The sequence below is a fragment of the Phyllostomus discolor genome, chromosome 6 (genome assembly GCF_004126475.2).
Source record: "Phyllostomus discolor isolate MPI-MPIP mPhyDis1 chromosome 6, mPhyDis1.pri.v3, whole genome shotgun sequence".
NCBI lineage: Eukaryota > Metazoa > Chordata > Mammalia > Chiroptera > Phyllostomidae > Phyllostomus > Phyllostomus discolor.
Genome location: NC_040908.2, coordinates 84,029,547 through 84,052,233, shown reverse-complemented (window position 1 = coordinate 84,052,233; position 22,687 = coordinate 84,029,547). Strand labels below are relative to the sequence as shown.

The following is a 22,687-nucleotide window of genomic DNA, read 5'->3' as shown; positions in this document are numbered from 1 at the left end:
ATGGTGTCAGCAGTATAGTTGCATTCTTCTGCATGTGGCCTTCCAGTTTTCTCAAAACGATTTATTAAAGGCACTTTCCTTTCTCCATTGCATGCTTTTGACTCCTTTTTCGAAAATTAGTTGCCCACATAAATACAGGTTTATTTCTGTGCTCTCAATTCTATCCCATTGGTCTGTGTGCCTTTCTGCCAATGCCATACAGTTTTGCTTATTGTAGTTTTGTAGTATAGTTTCAAGTCAGGGAGTGTAATACTACCAGCTTTGTACTTTTTTTCTCAGGGCTGCTTTGGCTATTCCGAGTGTTCTGTGGTTCCACATAAATTTTAGGATTATTTGCTCTAGTTAGGTGAAAAATTGAGATTTTGATGGGGATTGCATTAAATGTGTATATTGCTTTAGGTAATATGGCCATTTTAACAATGTTAATTCTTTCAATCCATGAACACAGAATACCTTGAGAATATTATGTTAAGTGAAATAAATCAGACAAAAAAGTACAAGAACTCTATGGTTACACTTATATGTGGGATATTTAAAAAGACACAAATGAGCAAATAAACACTTTTTAAAAACCTAGATACAATAGAATAGTGGTTACCAGAATAGAAGGGTCATGGGGGAAGGACAAAAGGGCAAAGGGGGTCAAATATATGGTGTCAGAAGGAGATTGGGCTTCGAGTGGTGAGTACATGATAGAGTGTACAGATGTCACATTATGAGACTGTACACCTGAAATTTATATGTTACTAACCAATATTACCCCAATAAATTAAAAAATAATAAAATAAAAAATTGTTCAGTTGCCCCATCTTAGATTTTCTGAAGTTCAAACTAAATTTTGTAGTATTTTGTGAAGTTTGAGCCAGATGCTTATAGCATATCAAGGCTAAGGTGCTCCCAATTGAGTTGTATTTTCAACAGTTTGGTGAAAATTGTGACTATTCACATTCATATGAATCACACTGGCAATCCACTTGGCACACTTTTGGCTGTCCTAAATCTATCTGGACTCTAGGTATGGAAGGACCTTTTTCAGGGTTACCGCTTTTACCATTGACTCGGCTTAGCCCTCAACAGAACCTTTGTTGTGAATTTTATATGGATGGTGGCCTTCCTGTGCTCCAGGCATTGTTGTCCATGCCATTGCAAGGTTTCACCTGCAGGTCTTTCTAGTCTGCATGTGACCACAGCTTGTGGCATAAGGTCACAGGTACAGATCAGGTGCAGCTCCCATGGGAGACCTGATTACTCTCAGGAGCCTGAACCATGACTAGGGATAGATACTTCCTTCACCTAGAGATACAGGAGTCCCCTTTCCTTGGCCCGTAACTTTTGAAGAGTCTTCCACATTCAAAAAGCTGACTGTGTTTGTGTCTAATGGTTGTAGGACTACTTTTTGTGCCTTTGCCTTTTTTTTTTTTCATGAGTAACCAAAACCTGTGTTCGTGGCCTCAAACTGGAGTGTCATTGTAAAAGAAGTTGATTTCTTAGCTTAGTTTATTTGCAGCATTGTATATTTGTATGTTGCTAGAAAGCTCTATTTCTTTGTGTCTTTACTGTGTCTCTGGAGCAACTCTTGTTTCATCTTTGCAAATTCATTTAAGGAAATTGGTTATTTAATGTGTGTAAGTGGGAGGAAACCTATTGCCCTCATTTATGAAAATTTCTTTAAAAGACCACCAGAGACTATCTATAGCCATGTTTCTGAAAGAGTTATATACAGACCATTTGGTAAATACAGGCCCCTGAGTTTTGATTAAGTGGCTTTCTGCTACATGGTTCTAAACAGGGCTCCAGATTAATAAATAAATTCAGCCTAATCAATTTGACGGCTATAGTCACATTGGATTTAACTGCCACCTGTTTTTGGACATGGTAATCAGCTAGAGATACCCTGTCCAACCAGTGTATTTAATGAACACTCTACATCAGTGCTCGGCCATCAGTTGGCAAGCTTCATGGTGATCAAATAACAAAAGTGGGTATCATGGAATATACACTGTCATCACAGAAAATCCCCTCTCATTCCTCCTTAAAACCCATACATGAAGGCTCCAGAATAATTACATTATCAACTGATAATCATTTCAAGAGTATTCAAGAAAAATAATATGGATAAGTAGTTAACATGCTAAAAAAGGGGAATCATTTCCAGAGTATTTTCTCAAAGAAGAAATTGAATTGTTTTCCTTTCCTAGAAAAATTTTGCCCCAATGCTAGGTTATTTTTCTGAGTCAATGGATTTATATTTCTACTTCTGATTTACCTCACACCTCAAATATAGTTTATCCCATTTCAATACTATTGAATATGTGTATAGAGCTTGTGTGGGATAAATGTGAAGGAATGGAAGGTGTTGGGAAAACAAAAGAGAAAATGTATACTTGTATTTCATCTGGGCTTTACTCTATAAATAGTTTTCGCCACTGGCTTCAGAGCAGCTGGATTTGAAAGCTGATGACTGATTGACAGGTGTGGCTGTTTTTTGAGCCTAGGATCCTTTCCAGGAATGATCTAGTCAGAAATATCCTAAAGGGCCAGCTTCTCAACACTTAGGAAAATGACCTGTCTTAACATAGGGAAACGAGTATGGACATTTCTGTTTTCACCACTAAAGTAGAGATTTGGGTGATATGTAAGTTTAAACTATAGGTGTTGATAAAATGTTCCAGAAAAAGCTTTCTCTTATGCTAGTTGAAAAATAAATGGAGCCTTGGGCAGGTATGTCAGTTGATAGATTGTCATCCTGATATGTAAAGGTTATAGGTTCCATCTCTAGTCAGGTCACATACAAGAAACAACCAACGAATGCATAAGTGGAATAGCAAGTCAGTGTTTCTTTCTCTCTCTTTCTCTCTCTCTCTCTCTCTCCCTCTCTTCCTCTCTCTCCCTCTCTCTCCCCCCACCCCCGTTCTCTAAAATCAATAAACACAAAAAAATATAAATGGGTTTTCAACCTTCCTGAAATTTGTACAGTATACAAATGTGGTTTGTGGAGAACTGCAACAACTTTCAGTAAATTTAATGAGTTCATTTTTATTTTAGAAGTATTTGGCCTTGGTATTTAAAATAACAAAGTCATGTCCTCTTCCTTTTGTTACACTAGAAAATATAGAAACAGTAAAAGAAAAAACTCTTAAAATCATGAGTTCTGAAGAATTCATGAATAACTTAAACACTTGGGTGATGAGGGAGGTTGCACCGCTGGGCCCTATAGGATGACAGCTACTCTACCAAGACTGGGAGACATAGCATACCTACCTAATACATAGAAACAAACACAGGAGGCAGTCAGAATGACGAAACAAAAAAACATGCAAAATTAAAGAACAGGAGACATCCCCAGAACAAGAACTAAATAAATGAGTTAAAGAAATTACTTAACACCGAGTTCAAAATAATGGTTATACGATTGCTCAAGGAACCTAGTGAGAATTTCAACAGCATGAAAAAGGACATAGAACAATTTAAAAAGAACCACTCATAAATGAAGAATACCCTAACTGAAATGAAGAATTCAGTGGAAGGAATCAACTGTAGATTAGAAGAAGCAGAGGATCAAATCAGCGATTTGGAAGGCAAGATAGCAGAAAACAACCAGTCAGAGCAGCAAAAAGAGAAAAGAATCCAAAAACATGAGGATAGTTTAAGGGACATCTGGGACAACATCAAGTGTAACATCTGTAGAAGGAGAAAAGAGAGAGCAAAGAATTGAGAAACTGTTTGAAGAAATAATGACTGAAAAGTCCTAAACAGTGTAAAGAAAGAAGACACACAAGTCCAAGGTGTGCAGAGTCCCAAACAAGATAAACCCAAAGAGGTTCACACCAAGACACATAATTAAAATGCTGTTAACTGATGGTCATTGGTGCCAAATCAATACCAACAGGAATTCTCAACTTCGGATGCAGTGTAAAAGTAAACTTTATTCAGTGTAAAACAGCTCTATTGTGATACAATAGCATGGCTGTGAGATAATCCTGGGGCCAGGCCACTCTGTAGCCAGACTGCTGTGATCTGCTCTATTCTTGTCTACCTTGCACTGTGCTGGTCTGCTTCCCTCTGCTCTGGTGAGACATCTTCAGTTTTCCAACTCAGCCAGGGAGACACAGTCTACAGTCCTCAGCCTTCAGTGGAAAGTACACTCTCTGAGCCAGAGGAGAGCTGGTTTATATGGACAGAATTCCCTACCCCTGGTCCCTGATTGCTCTGTCATGCAAATGAAGACTCCAAATCCTCACAGTTTGATTGGTCCAAACTGCACTGTTCTGATTGGTTAGAATAAACCAGTCTGATTGGTTAGAGTTGTGCAGCTCTGATTGAATGTGGAAAGTCTCAGTCCTGTTGGTTGAAATAGATTCCAGGAATTCCTTATTAAGGACTAGCTCAGATGGCAGGAACACAGTACAGGTAGTCAGCTGACTGCAGAAGTAGGCAGTCCAGTGCTAGCTTTTCCATGAAGTGCAGTTTGTGTGGGAGGTTCCTGGGCAGAAATGGCTGGTAGGCTCTATTCTTTAAAAATTTGAGCCAGTTAGCCACCAGAGGCCCTTCTTAGTAGGTGTATTTTTTTATGCCAGGGTTCACAAAGGTTAAAGACAAAGAAAGAATCTTAAAAGTAGCAAGAGAAAGGCAGTTAGCTACCAACAAGGGAGCTCCCATAAGAATGTCAGCTGATTTCTCAACATAAATTTTGAAGGCCAGAGGGGACAGGCATGAAATATTCAAAGTCATGAGAAACAAGGACTTACAATAAAAAATACATTATCTGTAAAGCCATCATTTAGAATCAAAGGACAGATAAAGAGCTTCCTTGACAAGAAAAAGCTAAGGAAGTTTATCACCACCAAACCTGTATTACAAGGAATGTTAAGTGTCTCCTTTAAGGAGAAAAAAGACGAAAGGTATGAATAATAAAATGGCTATAAATACATATCTATCAACAATTAACTTTAAATGCAAATGGACTAAATGCTCCAACCAAAAGACGTAGGGTGGCTGAATGGATAAGATAACAAGACCTTTATAAGTGCTGCCCACAAGATATTGAATTCAAGTGGAAAAGCACACACAGACTGAAAGTAAAGAGATACAAAAATATAATTCATGAAAATGGAAAAAAAAACCCTGGACTAGCAATACTATACTGGACAAAACAGACTTTAAAACAAAAGCTATAACAAGAGACAAAGAAAGACCCAGCACTTCCACTTCTTGATATTTATCCAAAGAAACCCAAAACACTAAATTGAAAACACTCATAAATTGGTAGACATATACATCCATACGTTTATTGCAACATTATTTACAGTAGCAAAGATATGGAAGCAACCTAAGTGGAAATTAGTAAATGGATGGATAATGAAATAGTGCATATATGCAAGAGAATATATGATTCATCCATGAAAAAGATTGAAATCTTGCCATCTGTAACAACATACATGGACCTGGAGGGTACTAGACTGAATGAAATAAGCCAGACAGGGAAAGACAAATACCATTTGGTTTCACCTATCTGCAGAATCTTAAAAATGAAATAAATGAACAAGCAGAATAGAAACAGACTCATAGAAAAACAGAACATTTTGATGATTTCCAAATGGGAGGGGGACTGGGGGGATGGGTGAAAAAGGTGAAGGGATTAAGAAGTTTAAATTGGTAGTTACAGGAGTTCTGGCCAAGATGGAGGCATAGGCAGAAACTCTTGGCTTCGTCCCACAACCAAAAGGAGGATAACAACCAGTCTAAAATCAATAAACAACCAGAAGTGCCAGAAAATCAAACTGCCTGGAACTCTGACAACCACAGAATTAAATAAACAGTCAAACAGAACAACCAGACCGGTAAAGCTGTGAACAGAGAAACCAAGGTAAGGCAGCAGACTGTGGGGTCGGGGTGAGCTGTGGCAAGGTGGCAGGATGTGGGGGAGGGGCTGACTTAAGGGGAAACTGAGATTCAGAGGTGGCTATGGACTACCGTGGTTGCCATGGTGGGAGAAACTCCCAGTGCCACACGAGAGTTCATTGAAAAGTGCACTAGAGACCAGCAGGTGAGCTGCATTGTCCCCTCTCTGGCCCCTCCTCCACAGGCAGCACAGCAGTGCAGCAAAGAGGTTTGCCCTGCCTGGGTGAATACCTAAGGTCCCACCTCCTTACAACTTAATAGGGGCCCTGAACAAAGAAATAATGTCAAAATGAAAGAACAAAGCAAAACCTCAGAAAGAGAGCTAAATGATGAGGATATAGCCAACCTATCTGATGGAGTATTTAAAGCTCTGGTAATCAAAATGCTCACAGAACTGATTGAGCTTGGTTAAAACAATGAAAGAACAAATGAAAGATACCAAAAATGATATAAAGCAAAATATTCAGGGAACCAACAGTGACAGGAAGAAAACCTGGATTCAAATCAACAGCTTGGAACAAAAGGAAGAAATAAACATTCAACTGGAACAGAATCAAGAAACAAAAATTCAGAAAAGTGAAGAGTGTCTTATAAACCTCTGAGACAACCTGAAGTGTTCCAATATTTGAAATATAGAAGTGCCAGAAGGAGAAGAACAACAGCAAGAAATTGAAAACTTATTTGAACAAATAATGAAGGAGAACTTCCCCAATCTGGTGAGGAAAATAAATTTCCAGGGAGTCCAGAAAGCCCAGAGAGTCCCAAAGAAGTTGGACCCAAAGAGGAACACACAAAGGCACATCATCATTAAGTTACCTAAGATTAAAGACAAACAGAGAATCTTTAAAGCAGCAAAAGGAGGCAGTTACCTACAAAGGAGTACCCATAAGACTATTAGCTGGTTTCTCAAAAGAAACCTTGCAGGCAAGAAGGGGCTGGAGAGAAGTATTCCAAGTCATGAAAGGCAAGGACCTACATCCAAGAATACTCTATCCAGCAAAGCTATAATTTAGAATGGAAGGGCAGATAAAGTGCTTCCCAGAGAAGGTCAAGTTCAAGGAGTTCATCATCACCAAACCCTTATTATATGAAATGTTAAAGGGACTTATCTAAGAAATTGAAGAAAATTAAAAACTATGAACAGTAAAATGAAAAACTCACAACCATCAACAAATGAACAAGAGAGAGAGAGAAAGGCAACAAAAACAAAAACTAAGCAAACAACCACAACTGGAACAGAATCAGAGAAATGGATATCACATGAAAGGTTTTCATGGGGGGGGCAGCGGGAGGGGAGGAATGGGGAAAAAAGGTGCAGGGAAGAAGAAGCATAATTGGTAGGCATTAAAGAGATAGGGAGAGGTAAGAAATGGTATAGGAAACAGAGAACTTAAAGGACTTACATATACAACCCATGGACATGAACTAAGGCGGAGGGATGCTGGAGGGTTGGGGGTGCAGGAAGGAGGGGGGATAAAGAGAGAAATTTGGGAAAACTGTAATAGCATAATCAATAAAATATACTTTAAAAAATAAATAAATTGGTAGTTACAGAACACTCACAGGAATGTAAAGTATAGCATAGGGAATATAGCCAATAATGTTGCAATAATTATGTATGGTGATGAATGGGTGCTGGGTTTATCGAGGTGATCACTTCATGGGTTATATAAATGTCTAATCACTAGATTGGACACCTGAAACTAATGTAATATTCTACATCAACTTTAATTGAACAATAAAAAGGTATTTTAAAAGTAATAATAAAGTAGAGAACTAGAAATAAAATCATTTTTGCAATCTTGATTTTTACAGAGGAGCATTGAAGACCAGTGGGGATGAGGATGGACTTTTAGTAAGTGGTGTTCAGAGTGGTAGTTATCCACATAAATATTAATTTTGGATTCTTACCTTACATTATAAACAGAAATCAATTTTATGTATATTAGAGACTTAAATGTAAAGAAAGCAGTGTAAAAAACTTGTGAAACATCTTTGGAGAATCCTATACTTTGGGATAAGGGATCTTTCTTAAACCAGACACAAAAAGCACACTCCATAAAAAAAATAGATTGATAACTTCAATTATGTTAAAATTAGGAATTTCTCTTCATTAAAAGATACCATAAGAAAAATAAAACTATCCAGACACTGGGAAAAAGTTTTTTAACACATATAACTGATAACATTAGTATCTAGAACACTTTCTCAACTTTGGTATTATTAACATATTGGACCAGGTAATTTTTTGTTTTGGTGCCTATCCTTGTATGATGTTTTAGCATCACCTCTGGCCTTTACCTTTTAGATGCCAGTAGCTCTCCCCTACCCAGTTGTGACCATCAAAAATATCTCCAGACACTGCCAAATATTTTGTAAGAGGCAAAGTACCCACCTGTTGAGAACCACTGATTTAAAGTAGGTGAAACACTCTTAAAAATTAAAATAAAAAGCCAATGCAGTAAAAAAAAAAAAAAAATGGCCAAAGGCTTAAGCAGGCACTTCACAGAAAAGAATCCGGTGTTTGAAAAGGTGCTAAACACACTGGTAATTTGGAACACATGAATCAAAACCATAATAATAGCATTTTATGCTTACAATTTGCAAATTGTTTTAAATACCACAATAATATGTTGGTGAGAATGTGGAGCAATAGGAGAACACATACACTGGTAGTATAAATTGGCACAACCACTTTAGAAAACAGCTAACATCAACTACTAAAATTTGAAGTTGTACATACTTCATAGACAACAATTCCTCTCTGAAATAGTATCCTAGAATTTTTTTTACCAGGATATATATATATATATATATATATATATATATATATATATATTCATAACACTTTTAAGAGCAGACAAGATGGGAAAGAAATCAAATCTACCAACAGTAAAATAGGTCAATTTTTTGTATAGTCATTTAATGAAACATACAGCAGTGAAATGAATGAATTACAGCTGTGCAATACCAGGGACAATTCTCAGGAACATGGTGTTGTGGGATAAAAGGCAAACCACAGAACATAATATATAACATAATTCCTCTATACAAATTACAAAAACAGTATTAAATAATATATTGTCTAGGGAGATAAATGTATGGTTAAACTACAAATAAAAGCAAGGATGTTATAAACACAAAATTCTGAGGGAAGGGAAGGAATGGGGAAAGGGCATATAGGAATTCACAGTTATTGGTAATATCCTGTTTTCATAAATCAGGTGGTCAATACATGAGGGTGCATTAAACCCTTTTACATAGGTTTTATAACTACTTAATAAAACAAAAGGTCAAAATGACACTCTCCTAATAATACAGATTAAAATATACCATCTTCACTCTCTAATATTTTTGTACACACAAAAGATACTGAAAAGGATAGTTTCTTCAGTTTACAGAAGATAACTTTTATACCAGCTGATACATTAGGTAAAGATTTAACATTCTCTCCTAATAAGTAGAAATTATGATTTTACTGTCTTCAAGGTAAAGCAAATGAAAAATATTACCATTCCATTTAATGCAGTGTGACAAAAATCCAATTTTAGATGATGTGCAAGGAGTTTTTGAGGTCCATTTTGCAAAATATTTCTCTTTTAGCTCCCATAATTTAGGGAAAGATTTCTATAGAAGCCTCCTACAGAAACCAAAAACATGACTTTGGATGAAAACCAAAAGCTACCCAAAAAAGCAAATAGAAACTTATATAATGCTGCAAGTACTGGAACATAAATTGGGACACCAGGTGACTTAATTTTTTCACCCAGGACAGCATTGAAGTAAAAAATCTTCCTCCTCAAAATTTGAAAGAATAGATGAAGCACAAAAAATAAAGAAAACAAAATTTTTAAAAAAGCTACTGTATTTTTAAGACTATAAGATGCCCTTCCATTTTTCTCCCAAATTTAGGGGGGAAAGGTGGGTCTTATGGTATGAGAAATATGGTAATACAAACTTTCCTTTAGAAATGCAAATGTTTTTACTGAGGTTTTATAGATTCTGATACTTGAATCTATAACAAACCAGGGCATTTTGAGAGAATGTAATAGCTAACATTATTGAGCACTTAGAGGTTAAGTAGTGTTCTGGGTGCTTTTCATGTATGAACTAATTTTATCCTCACAATAAACTGGGAAGTGATAAAATATATGGCTGAGACCTTAATCTGATCATAATCAATTGGAGAGACTGTAAAAGGAGATCGTTTACCCTATGTCTGAAAAAGTCCTATAAGAAGAAGTCTATGTTTACAACAGAACTCTGTCATCATGGCAGTCCTTTCCCTTAACCTCCTCTTCCCCTCTATAAGGTACCTTCTCCTTCCTTGTCCCACAGTGGCTCAACCTGGCTGTGGGCACTGGATTGCAATCCTTTCTAGCTCCTAAATAAACTCTTTTTGGTAATGCAACATTTAATCAATTCCACTTTATGGTCAACAAAAGTAAGTGCAGTTATTACAAACATCTGCTTTGCAAATGAATAAATGACCACAGACAGGTTAAGTAACTTGCCTAAGTTCTTTCTACTAATAAAGGTAGAGCCAGGTTTCTAAGCCAAGCAGTCTGGCTCTATCTGTAGTTTGAGGTACAAGATAAGAAGATTCTGGCTTAGAGAAACTCTCACTGGGAAAGATGAATAATCAGAGAAGGAGCCTGTAATGACTATTCTAAGATGCCACTTGCACTTTGTGGAGAAAGACAAGGAAAGCTAAGAGGAAGGTAGTGGGAGTCTTGGTGTTACAGAACAGACCCAAGGGTGGTGATGAACGATATACTATTACCAAAAGGACCCCCCTTTTTCTCTGCAGGTCCCCACCATACTAGGTTTGCTTAGCCTGCTGCCAGAGGAAAGACATCTCTCAATGCCAGACACTGGTGAAAAGGAAAGGAATTATTTATTTAAAAGTTATACAGACTTAGAGTAATGACTTAATGTCTTCATTAAAATACTAAAGTTATTTAGAATACCCACAAATGCACACAGTCCTTCCTTCTCCCCTTTGCTCAGTCTGGGATACTGTATCTCAGGAAAAGAAGTAGAAGTCTATGATTCAGGCTCCTGGCACCATCAGCTTTGTCGCCTCCACAATCTCCAGTTAATCCAAAGCTGTGTGACACCTTCTCATGGCCCACCAGTAAGAGTCCTTTTGCCCCTTTTCTTCCAGGCAAAGTCTTTCCTGCTTCCTAAGCCACATGGCAAAAGGGAACATCCCAGAGCCACGTGGTCCTAACTCTTGCCCAAGCCATGCATGTGGTCCTGACCTCTGCCCAAGCCACATGGTGATTCCAGTTTTGGCTGCCACCCCTGGGTTTAAATCCCTGTGCCAATCTTCCTCTACAGCCCCATTCCAACTCCTCCCACAATCAGTTACACCTGCCAGCATTCCTGTATCCTTCCAGCTTTACTGGGCTAGCATATAAGTCCGGGCAGGCATGGTCCCATGTCATGGAGCCAATCATCTCCAAGCTCTCACACAGGCACTGTAATCCGGAAGAGTTGCTTCCTAGTTACATCCTGGGTTAAAGTCACTCCTGTACCCCTGGCTCAAAGCAAGTCCACAGCTATTTAACATATCTATGAAACCAGTTAAAGGTTTATAGATATGTTAAAAGACCATTCCAGAGGTTAGCTGCAAAGCTGTTGTGCAAAACAGCTTTCAATGGCCTTGCTCCATGTGTCCCATCCCCCCAGCCCAGACTGGTGGGGGTGAGGACATCATATATATTTTTTTCTCTAATATTTTCTGAACACCCTGAGTTCTGGACCCCATTGCAAATCCCTACTTGGGCACACCCTGTTACATTGGCACTCAGTAAGAGGACTAGTTGTACTCAGGATAGTCACAGGTCCCAATTTGCCTGGGGCAATTCTTGTTTATCCCTGTTTTTACAGCACCATTATTAGTAGCTCCTCCTTTTCAAACTTCCAGGTTTGGATAGTAAATTATATGGACACCCTACTTACAGAGTAGTTCATCTTGAATTTAAGAAAGATTTCTAATTTCCCAAAGTCTTTCAGATACAGCTAAAATGCAGAGCCCCCAGCAAAATTTGATAAACATTCATTATTTAAAAATTGGTTAATCTGTTTCTAAAAACAGAGGTAATAGAAGGAACCCCATTGAAAGTGAGGGGTATTGCTGCCTTCAGTCTTATGCCTTTAAAAAACTGCAGCTTTTTCAATTTTGTAAGCCAACCTTTATTGTCATTTAAGACTCAGGGCAATTTTTGAAGAGATGGGGACCCTGTGGAGTTAGAAGGAAGGAGGTAGAGTGTGGAGTTGATGGTCTCTTCCAGAGGAGCAAAAACTAAAGCCGGAAGAGAATGGAGCTTTCTGTTCCCATTGGAAAAGAGAGTTTAGAATTTCAGATTTGGAATGGCAAAGGTATGAACTCTGAAGTTGTAAAACAATAATATTTTGTAATATTTGTTGTCTCTTACACATCTACAAATTATCCATATCAAGCAACTTAAAATCAAAGGTGCTAATAGACTGCCTGGACTCCTCAGCCATTTTTGTGAAGAGCTGTAACTCTATAACGTGGTCATCAGTTGGTTTAAGGAGAACAGGTGAAAAACTGCATTCCTGGGGCCAGCAGATTAGAGGGTTGGTATATGCGAATCAAGGAGCTCTAGGACTGAGGAGAAAAAGCTTCAGGAAATTATTTCAGCTCAAAATTGTTAGTCATATTAATTCTGTTACCAAACAAAAGGGATTCGGCTGACTGCCGCCAACCATAGGCAAATTCTGGAGGCAGGGGCTTAGTGAGAAAAGAAAGGAGGTCTTTTATTCAAAGGCTGCACACTCTGGGAGGGTAGCAGGTTCCCGCCTCAAAGCCCAGCCCTCTAGAAAACCCAAACGAAAACCCCACCCCCCTTTTCCAGACCAGCCCAAGGCTTCACCTCAAGTTCCTTCTCTTATTAAAAATACTGTCCTTCAGAAATTGCAGGTGGCCACTGAGTCGTCCTCCAAGCAGCTCAGCTTCCAACCCCACCACTGGTGGGCCTCAGGCCCCCTTCTTTTCAGAGCGGCCATTGGCTACATGCCTTCCAGCTGGGCAAGCCCCAGCCTGCACACCTGTTAAGTGGGTCCTGCTCCCCTCAGCAGATCGCAGCCTTTTTGCAGACTAAGCTGGGGGACAAGCACCTCCCCGAGCTGCTGTATTGACTTTTTATAGTCACATGTGGCTATGTCCTCTGTACTCACCCTCACCCAGGAACCCGAAGGGAGTAGAAGGGCTTTTCCCTTAGCTAAATACCTCACTAGTTTTTTGTATGCTCAATGCAATGACTTGCTCCAGCACCGCATCTCTGCCTGGGTGTGTAGTGTGTAGGGTGGGGTGGCGGGCAGTGTTTCCCTCTCTTGGCCCTTCCTCTGCTCTGCTGGCACTCCCGGCACTGGTCAGGTCTATCTCTATCAATTTGCAGCAGAGGATTCTCAACTTTCATTTCCTCAGCTTTATGAAAAGATGATCAGTAATCCAAACAACTGTTATTTTATGCTAAATCTCATTGTTTCATTGGCAAGACAAGGATAATGGGATGAGGGCAGAACCAATGCTTTGATTTAATTACGGTGAGTAGGTCTTTCAGTGTCTGATCTGGTTATAGGATTCTCTGAAGAACATGATGAAAATATTTTGAACATTTTGCAGTGACACTTGAATAAGTTTTGATTTTTACAGAAACTAAACATGCATTACTCAAATTGTATAAGATAATTAAAAAGCCCCTTTTCCATCACATTGTGGACATTATCAAATAAGTCTACACATTCAGAGCAGATTCTAGAGATGGCCTGAGGGAGATTGCTTGAAAAAAGGTTGCAAAACAAAAGTGTTTATTTACTTTCATTTTCAGTATTTAACCATACTAGAAAAGCTAAGATACATCTTTTGCCTTTTCCACTTGTTTCAAGTTAGATGGAAAAAAGTGAAAGTTGACTTCAATCTTACATCATATATAACAACTAATTCAAGAGTGGCCATAAATATAAATATAAAACTAAAATTTCAATAATTGTAGAGACAGGATAGCATGAGTTATCTTCTCTACCTAAATATACAAGGCAAAGATTAGTTTGATAGGACATAAAGTACACTAAACATATATAAGAAATTGATAAATTGGCTTAATAAAAAATAAAAAATTATGCCCTTTAAAAGAATGTTAATAAAATGGAAAGGTAATCCATAGGCTGGGAGAAAATATAATACATAACCTGAGAAAATTATTCATAACCAGGTATATAAAGCACTCCTATAAATCATTAAGAAAAAGGTAGCTCAATTTAAAAATGGGAAAAAGACTTTAACAGATACTTTATGAAGTAAGATATATAAATGACCAGTACATCATTAGCTATCAGGGAAATGCAAATTTAAACTATAATGTGATAATACTACACACCAATTAGAATGATTAAAATGTAAAAGACTTTATAAAGTGTTAAATAGGATGTGCAACAATCAAACCCACATACATTTCTAGTAGGAGTATAAAATGATAAAATCACTTTGGAAAACTTTTAGTTTCTTAAATATTGAGCATACACATCTAATATCCAGCAATCCATCCCCAGGAGCAATGAAAGTGTGCATCCATGGGAATACTTGCTCCGGAATATTCACAGTGTCTTTTTTTATAATAGTCCCAAATTCAAAATGACCCAAATGTCCATCAATAGGAGGTTAGACAAACAAATTGTATAATATTCATGTTATTCAGCAATCAAAGTCAAATGATTATTGGTATACATAGCAACATATGTGAATTTCCAAAACCTTACATTGAGAGGAAGAAGCCTGACACAAAAGGTACATAGTACGTATGATTCTAATTATAGGATATTCTAAAACAGGCAAAGAACATGAAGGAACTTTTTGAAAATGTACTATATCTTGATAGAGATGAATTTATACATGTTTCAAAACTCATCAGACTGTACATTTATGATCTGTGCATTTTAAGTTATTACCTCCTTTGAACAGCAACACAAGAAAGCACAAGATAGAAGAAAATAAATTTAAAAAGTCAAAGAACTAAAAAGTAAGCTGGCCAAACTTAGGATGAAAGCTAGAGTAAAAGCCTTTAAAAAACTGTTTCCAAAAATCACATGATCATATGAATAGATGCCAAAAAGCCATATGACAAAATCCAATATTCACTCATCATAAAGACTATCAGTAAACTAGGAACAGAGAGGAACTCCCTCAACTTGATAAGGAATATCAGCAAAACCCTACAAGTTAACAGTATACTTAATAGTGAGGAACGCTAAGCTTTCCCACTAACATCAGTAGAAGGCAAGGATGATCCTTCTCACCATTCTTTTTCAACACATTAGCTGGAAGTTCTAGCTAATGCATTAAGACAAGAAAAAGAAACAAAAGGTATAGAGATGAGGTAGAAATAAAGCTGTCTTTGTTCACAGATGATATGACCATCTATGTAGAAAAGCCAGGAGAATTGACAAAAAACAAAAAACAAACAAACAAAAACCCAACCTGGAACTAATAAGTGTGTATGGCAAAGGTGTAGGACACAGACTGATATACAAAGGTCAATTACTGTCCTATATATCAAAGTGGAGAAGAGAAATTTAAAATCATAAACATAAAACCATTTATATTACTCCCTCCCATAAAATACTTAGGTATAAATCAAACAAAACATGTACAAAATCTATATGAGGAAGACTATAAAACTGTAATCAGTGAAGTCAAAGAAGTAAATAAATGGAGAGAAACTAAGACAAAATATTGATTGTAAGCGTATATTGAAAAATCAAAGTTTAAAAAATAAATAAATAAGTGGAGAGATATCCCATGTTTGTGGATAGGAAGCTCAATGTTGTCAGGATGTCAGTTATTCTCAATTTGATCTATGGGTTCCATGCAATTCCAACCAAAATCTCAGCAAGTTACCCTGTGTATATGAACAAACTGACTCTAAAATGTGTGTGGAGAGCCGAAAGACCCAGAACAGCTAACACAATATTGAAGAACAAGTGGGAGGACTGACACTACTCAACCTTCAACTTTCTGTAAAGCTATAGGAATCAACACAGTGTGATTCCTATATGGCAAAAGAACAGACAAACAGAAAAATGCACAAGTAGACCCACATGCATAATCAGCTGATCTTTGACAAACAAGCAAAGGTAATACACTGGAACAAAGTCCTCTCAATAAGTGGTGCTGGGACAATTGGACATCCACATGCAGAGAAAATTAATCCTAATACATACCTTACATCCTTCACAAAAATTAACTCAAAATGTAATACAGACATGAATGTAAAACACAACACTATAAAATTTCAGATGACTTTGGGTATGTTGATTTTTTTTTAGATAGCAACACCAAAGTTACAATCCATGAAAGATAGAAAGGATAGCTAGATTTCATTAAAGGTAAAGCTGCTGTTCTGTGAAAGACAATGTTGAGAGAGTGAGAAAATGAACCATAGACTTGAAGAATATGTTTATAAAAGACACATCTGATAAAGGACTGTTATCCAAAATCTAAAAAGAATTCTTAAAACTCAACAATAAGAAAATGAACAACTTGATCAAAATATGAACCAAAGACCCTAACAGGTCCCTCACCAAAAAAGGTAAAGAGATGGCAAATAAGCATATGAAAAGATTCCACATCATTTGTCATCAGGAAAATGCAAATTAAGACAATGATCAGGTACCAGTACACACCTACCAGAATGGCCAAAAATCCGGAATACCTACAGCTTTAACCCTGGGGAGCAACAGGATGTGAAGCAACAGGAATTCTCATCTCTTGCTGGTGGGAATGAAAAATGGTACAGCAGTTTGGAGCACAGTTTGGCAGTTTCTAACAAAACTAAACATCCTCTTACTATGTCATCCCCCTTGGTATCATGCCCCTTGGTATTTGACCAAAGGGGTTGAAAACTTATATCTATGCTAAAAATTGTACATGGCTGTTTATAGCAGCTTTATTCATAATTGCCAAAACATGGAAGTGACTAAGATGTACTACAATAGGGGAATGGATAAATAAATTGTGGTACATCCAAACAATAGAATATTATTCAGCACTAAAAAGAAATGAGATATAAAGTCAGGAAAAGACACAGAGGGAACTTAATAAGTGAAAAAAGCCCATTTAAAATTTCTCAGTCAAATTACATAACATTCTGGAAAAGGTAACACTATAGAAACAATACAGAGATCTGTGGTTGCTAAAATTATGAGGGGAGGATGGACAGAGCAGAGGATTTTTAGGATAGTGAAAATACTCTGTGTATTATACTCTGTGTATCATACTCTGTGTGATACCACAGTGACAGATACATGTCATTATACATTTTTTCTAAAACCATAGAATGAACTGCAATGTAAACTATGGTTTTGGGTAGTTAGAATGTGTCAACGTAGACTTATCAATTGTAACAAACATATCACTCTGGTGGGGCATGTTGATACTAGGGGAGGCTCTGCATGTGTCGGAGCAGTGTGTACATGAGAAATTTTTGTACCTTTCCCTTAATTTTGCTGTGAACCCAAAACTGCTCTAAAAAATAAGGTAAATTTTAAAGAATGAAAATACATCAAAATTTAAAAACTGTACCCATTCTAATTTTGATAATAAAATGTGTGCTAGGAACTTACCCATTTTAGTAAGTTTGTAGCCTTAGATTTCCTCCAAGGGGTTAATCATGTAATTTGGAGTAACTGAATCTATAAGATACTTTGAAAGTTATAAACTAAGAATATTAAGCAATTGGCACATTTAGCAATGATGGAACACCCAATAGTCTTTAGTTTGGAGGATTACACTAGGTCTGTTTCATTGCAATTGATAAAAGTGTGTGGAATAGCCCTGGCTGATGTGGCTCACTTGGTTGGAGCTTTGTCCTATAAACTGAAAGGTTATGGGTTTGGTCCCTGCTCTGGTCACATGCCTAGGTTGTGGGTTTGATTTCCAGTCGGGACTCAGCAATTGATCAGCGATTCTCTCTCAAATCGATGTTTCTCTCCCTCTCTCTCTCCCTCCCTTCCTCTCTCTCTCTATAATCAGCAAACATGTCCTCAGGTAAGGATAAAAAAATAAAACTGTGTGGAATAAATAAATGAATGAACATGCATTTTTATGGGACTATATTTGCAGGTAAAGCCTGTAAAGAGGTAATTAAGTTAAAATGGGGTCATCAAGGGAGGTCCTGAGTCCAATATGACTGGGGGTCCCTACAAGAAGAGATTAGGATGAAGAAATACACAGACCAAGGGGCAACCACATGAAGACACAGAAAGACAGCCATCTGCAGGCCAAGGAGCAAGGCTTCAGAAGGAACCAACCCTGCAGACACCTTCATCTTGAACTTCAATGAGAAAATAAATTCCTGTTGTTTAAGCCACTCAGTGTGTGGCACTTTGTTATGGCAGCCCTAGCAAACAAATACATACATATTGTATTTGACAAGCCTAGAAATTGAATTCAACAATTATGTATGTATGTATGTATGTATTTATTTATTTTACTCCTCACCCAAGGACTTTTTTTTCAATACATAGCTTTTATCGCATCTTTAAAATTACACAAATAAATGTAAGGAATATCTCAAGTAAGTGTGAGGAATCCTTCAGCATCTTGCTGTTTCTGTAGCTGGACAACTTAGATCTTATTAATCAGCCTGCTGAACTGTGCCTTTTTCAGAAACATAGATACCATCCAAAATTTTTCTGATACCCTTGTTTTTAACTGTTGTGGCTTGCTGAATCAAAGCAGCTGAATTTGATACAAGTTCAATGTCATTTCCTTCCAGAATCGACTCATCTTTCTGGGCCTGAGAAACTGAGCAAGCAATACCCGATCTCATCTGAACCCTGCGGATATATTTTTTGCCCAAGGAATTTCTGATTTGAACAAGAGAACCATTCTCCTGAATAACAACATTGATGGGAGGGTGAAGGCAGACAGACCTCATCTTGTAACGGAAGACCAGTGTAACACCCTTGATCACGTTCTGTACGTGACTGCAGATTGTGCAAATGGCGGCCAGCTCCTCTCTATTTCCCCTCCATTTGTCAACTCAGAGCCTCTTCTTTTTCTTTCCAAGGAGACTGAGCTCTACGTTGACGTGGTTGAAGTCCCTCCGCAGGGTGCCTCTGGGGCTGTTCCCAATAACTGTGCGCCCCTTCAGAGATGTTGACATTTTCGGGGATGTTGACAGTCTGATTGCTGAGAATGGTCTTCATCCTCGAAGTAGAAGTGGCAAAGAGTCCAAGGACTATTTTTTCATTGCTTTTTGAGAGAGAGGAAGTGAGAGAGAAAAACACCAATGTAAGAAACATCGATTAGTTGCCTCCTCTACACTCCTAGATAGGCCAGGGATTGTATGTGCCTGGACTGGGGATCAAATCCACAATCTAGGTATGTGCCCTGACCAGGAATCAAACTTGCAGCCTTTCAGTTGTGGGACAATGCTCCAACCAACTGAGCCACACCAGCCAGTGGAACAATTATTTATTGAACATCCACTATACCACTGTACTGTACTAGATGATGGCTGGATGATTAAGTGACCTGCAGTGAGGCAGACAAGCATGATACTGAGGAATGATTTTTGCATAGGCTCAGAAATGTATATGCACTATTGTTTTTATTCCTCTACATATTTTGCCTAAAAGAACACTATTTTTGGCACAAACTTAGTACCTGGCCAAAGTATCATTGTTTTAACAAAGGCTTTTTAGTTGCAAGTAAGAGACATCAACAGAAAGTAGCTCTAAGTAAAGAAGTGTAAGGAGGGTGATTTTGTTGTTGTTGTGTTTTTTTAGAGATCACAGAGTAATCTCTTGGTAACGCAACTGGGCCACATAAGCTCAGAGACCAGTTCTCCAAGAATCATCAGAATCAAAATTACTCCTCTCTGTCACTGCCACCCCCAGTGGTTTCTCATCTTTGATCTCTACAGGTTTGTTTTCTTCTCATTTTCTGCAGTCCAGCCTTCTGTGCTTCTCTGTGGACATGGTGGAAACTGACATTATTCCAGCCTTGGGTCCCCAATACTTCCCCAGCCCCAGCACCACTTATCTTCTGACTAGTGACCTATTGTCCTGGATTCAAGTTCTAGGAGAGAGTCTAGTGGTCCACTTGGACCAAATTCCATGTCCATCCCTTGTCCTGTGGCTTTGATCAGAGATGGTGAGATAACAGGACACACAAGCTGCTAGAGCTGGAGAAAAGACAGTTCTCCAGCACAAGAAGTGTCCATTGTGCAGATATTCCAACAGTTTCCTTTTATAAGCATCAAAGTAGAATTTAATAATAACTGAAGGAAGAGAAATTTATTCCAATCATCTACGAGAGAGTCTATTTTCATTGATTTAAACCTGTGGTTTTCAGACTTGGCTGCACATCAGAGTCACCTGTGGAGTTTAAGAAATATGCCAGTGCCTGGTGCCCACCTCATACCATAACATCAGAATCTGTGGAGGTGGAGCCCAGGTAACTTTTTAAAAGGTTTTTGAACACAGAAGATGATCCTAATGTTTTGCCAGGATTGCAAATTACTTGTTTAGACCTCATATCAATATAACTTGAAACTTTAGATTTTATGATTTTGTATCTTATTCTGTTTTTAAAATATATAACTCTTATTATATTTTTTTCATTACCATTTAGTCCCCTTATAACTCCCTCCCCCCAGCAATCACCACCCTGTTGTCCATGTTGTATCTTATTCTTAAAAAATGTGATCATTCCCTGGCTGGTGTGGCTCAGTGGACTGAGTGCTGGCCTGTGAACCAAAGGGTCACCGGTTCGATTCCCAATCAGGACACATGCCTGGGTTACAGGCCCAGTGTGGGGTACACTAAAGGCAACCACACATTGATATTTCTTTCCCTCTCTGTCTTCCTTCCTTTCCCTCTGTCTAAAAATAAATAAATTGTTTTTAAAAATGTGATCAAATTAGGAATCATGTGCCTTTGCAAAAATGTATGGCAAAATCAGCATCATCATTGAGTATTTTGAAGAGAGAAGAGCTTGCTTCAGGAGGAATAGTATTAATTTGAAAATAGCCATATATACATATATCTGTATGATTAGGTTCTGAAAAAATTGGTCATCAGATTCCTTAGAAAGTAACTGTCTTCTAGAGAAATGAGAAACTTGGCACTCCTCATAAGTCTCTGCTGTCTCTGCAGTGGACACCTTCAGTGGTCTTCCTGCGTCTCCTCAGATCCCCTTTTAGTGTTTCTGTGCTCCCTCTCTAGGCTTCTGTGTGCAATGGCTTCCAAAGGCCCACACCTACAATTGTTTTTCTGGGCTACTAAAAGTTTTGCCCACCCACATAAAGAGCAGAAAATGCCTGGGAGTTCATTACCTGCCACCCTGACGCCAACAGGTATGAGTGAGGGCATGACAGCCAGGCTCCCTTACTAATGACAAACTCTTAGTAAAGTTTTTACTGTTAAGTTTCCTTCAGGGTTAGGCTAAAACAACCCTTTTTCCTTGGCTATTTTTTTTTTTTAGTCCTTCTACAAAAAGCACGCATACATAAATCCTTATCTCAGGTATGCTTCAGAAAAACTGAGCCTAAGACAGTCAACTTTCTGGAATTTTATTTCTGTCTAATATTAAAATTCTACATGGCTTTTAAAAATATTGTTTATAACTTTTCAGAGGTGGACAATCAAGGCTTTATTTATTGTCACCTTTAGAAAAAGAGTAGAGAAGGTAGCCCTTGAGAAGTTGCTCAGTCACTAGGAAACTTGGGAGCTCCTGGGGACAAAAAGTTTGGAAGAACGAGAGTAAGGAAGTAAGCAGGGAGGCAGTTATTGACAGTTGTGAGCAGAGTAGAGGTAAATCAGGCTGGTTGGTGTGCATTGGTGTTGGGGAACCTGAGGAAGGGTATTTAGAACAAAAGAAAAAGAGTGATGATATGAACAGAGACATGACATGACCTTCAAGTCATGTGAAAGTGCACAGTATAATACAGCACCTTTCACCTTCTTCACCTTATGGCACACATAAACTAATTACTAAAATTCTGCCACTTACCAAAAAACATATTTTTGCCAATCTGACAAAAAAAAAATAGGTATACTTTTGATTCTTTTATACCAGACAGCTATTGTGTTGACTGTTGTCATTTTTTAATTTGACAATCTAAGGGGAAAGAGGTCAGTGTCCCTGACTGAATAGCCAGGTATTGCATGTTTTAAAAATTCTGAAAAATCACTGCTATAATAAAATGTGAAATACGTTGGAGTTTTCTGGAGCTGCAGGCATGACAGCTGTCACAAGGTGGCGCTCTGACTACATTCACTTTTGTTTCCGCCGAACTTTCCATTTTCCCTCTCTTTGCTTGTAGTCTTTAAGGGCTCTAACCAGAGGTCTGTCACACTCCAGCCATAGTCCGCCAACCTGTTATTAGTGCCACGCCTTCCTCCTGGAGCAATGACAGTGTAAATCTCAGCAATGGCAGAAAGGGGACAAATACAGCTGTTGTGCATTTTAGAATAATTGCTGCAAGCCATTTGGAGACTGCTTTACAATTGCAGCACATATGCAAACTTATACAATATATTTTCCAATATATTTTCCTCAACACTTTGTTACATGACCTTGTTAATCCAGTCAACTCTTGTTAATCTGGAGTCACCTGTACAACGTCCCCTCCTGCTCCCCCCCCCTTAAACCCGCCCCCCCCCCCCACACCTTTAAAAAGTGAGGCTTGCCAGTCTTCTGGAAGGTACTATGCTCTCCCATTTCACCATCCTGCCTTTTCACATGCTA

At 38.1% G+C, this 22,687-nt stretch overlaps 1 pseudogene; it reads right to left on the bottom strand.

Annotated features, from left to right (window-relative positions):
• Positions 1–18,476: 18,476 nt before the first annotated feature.
• On the bottom strand, positions 18,477–19,167 carry LOC114500043 (annotated as a pseudogene).
• Positions 19,168–22,687: the final 3,520 nt, after the last annotated feature.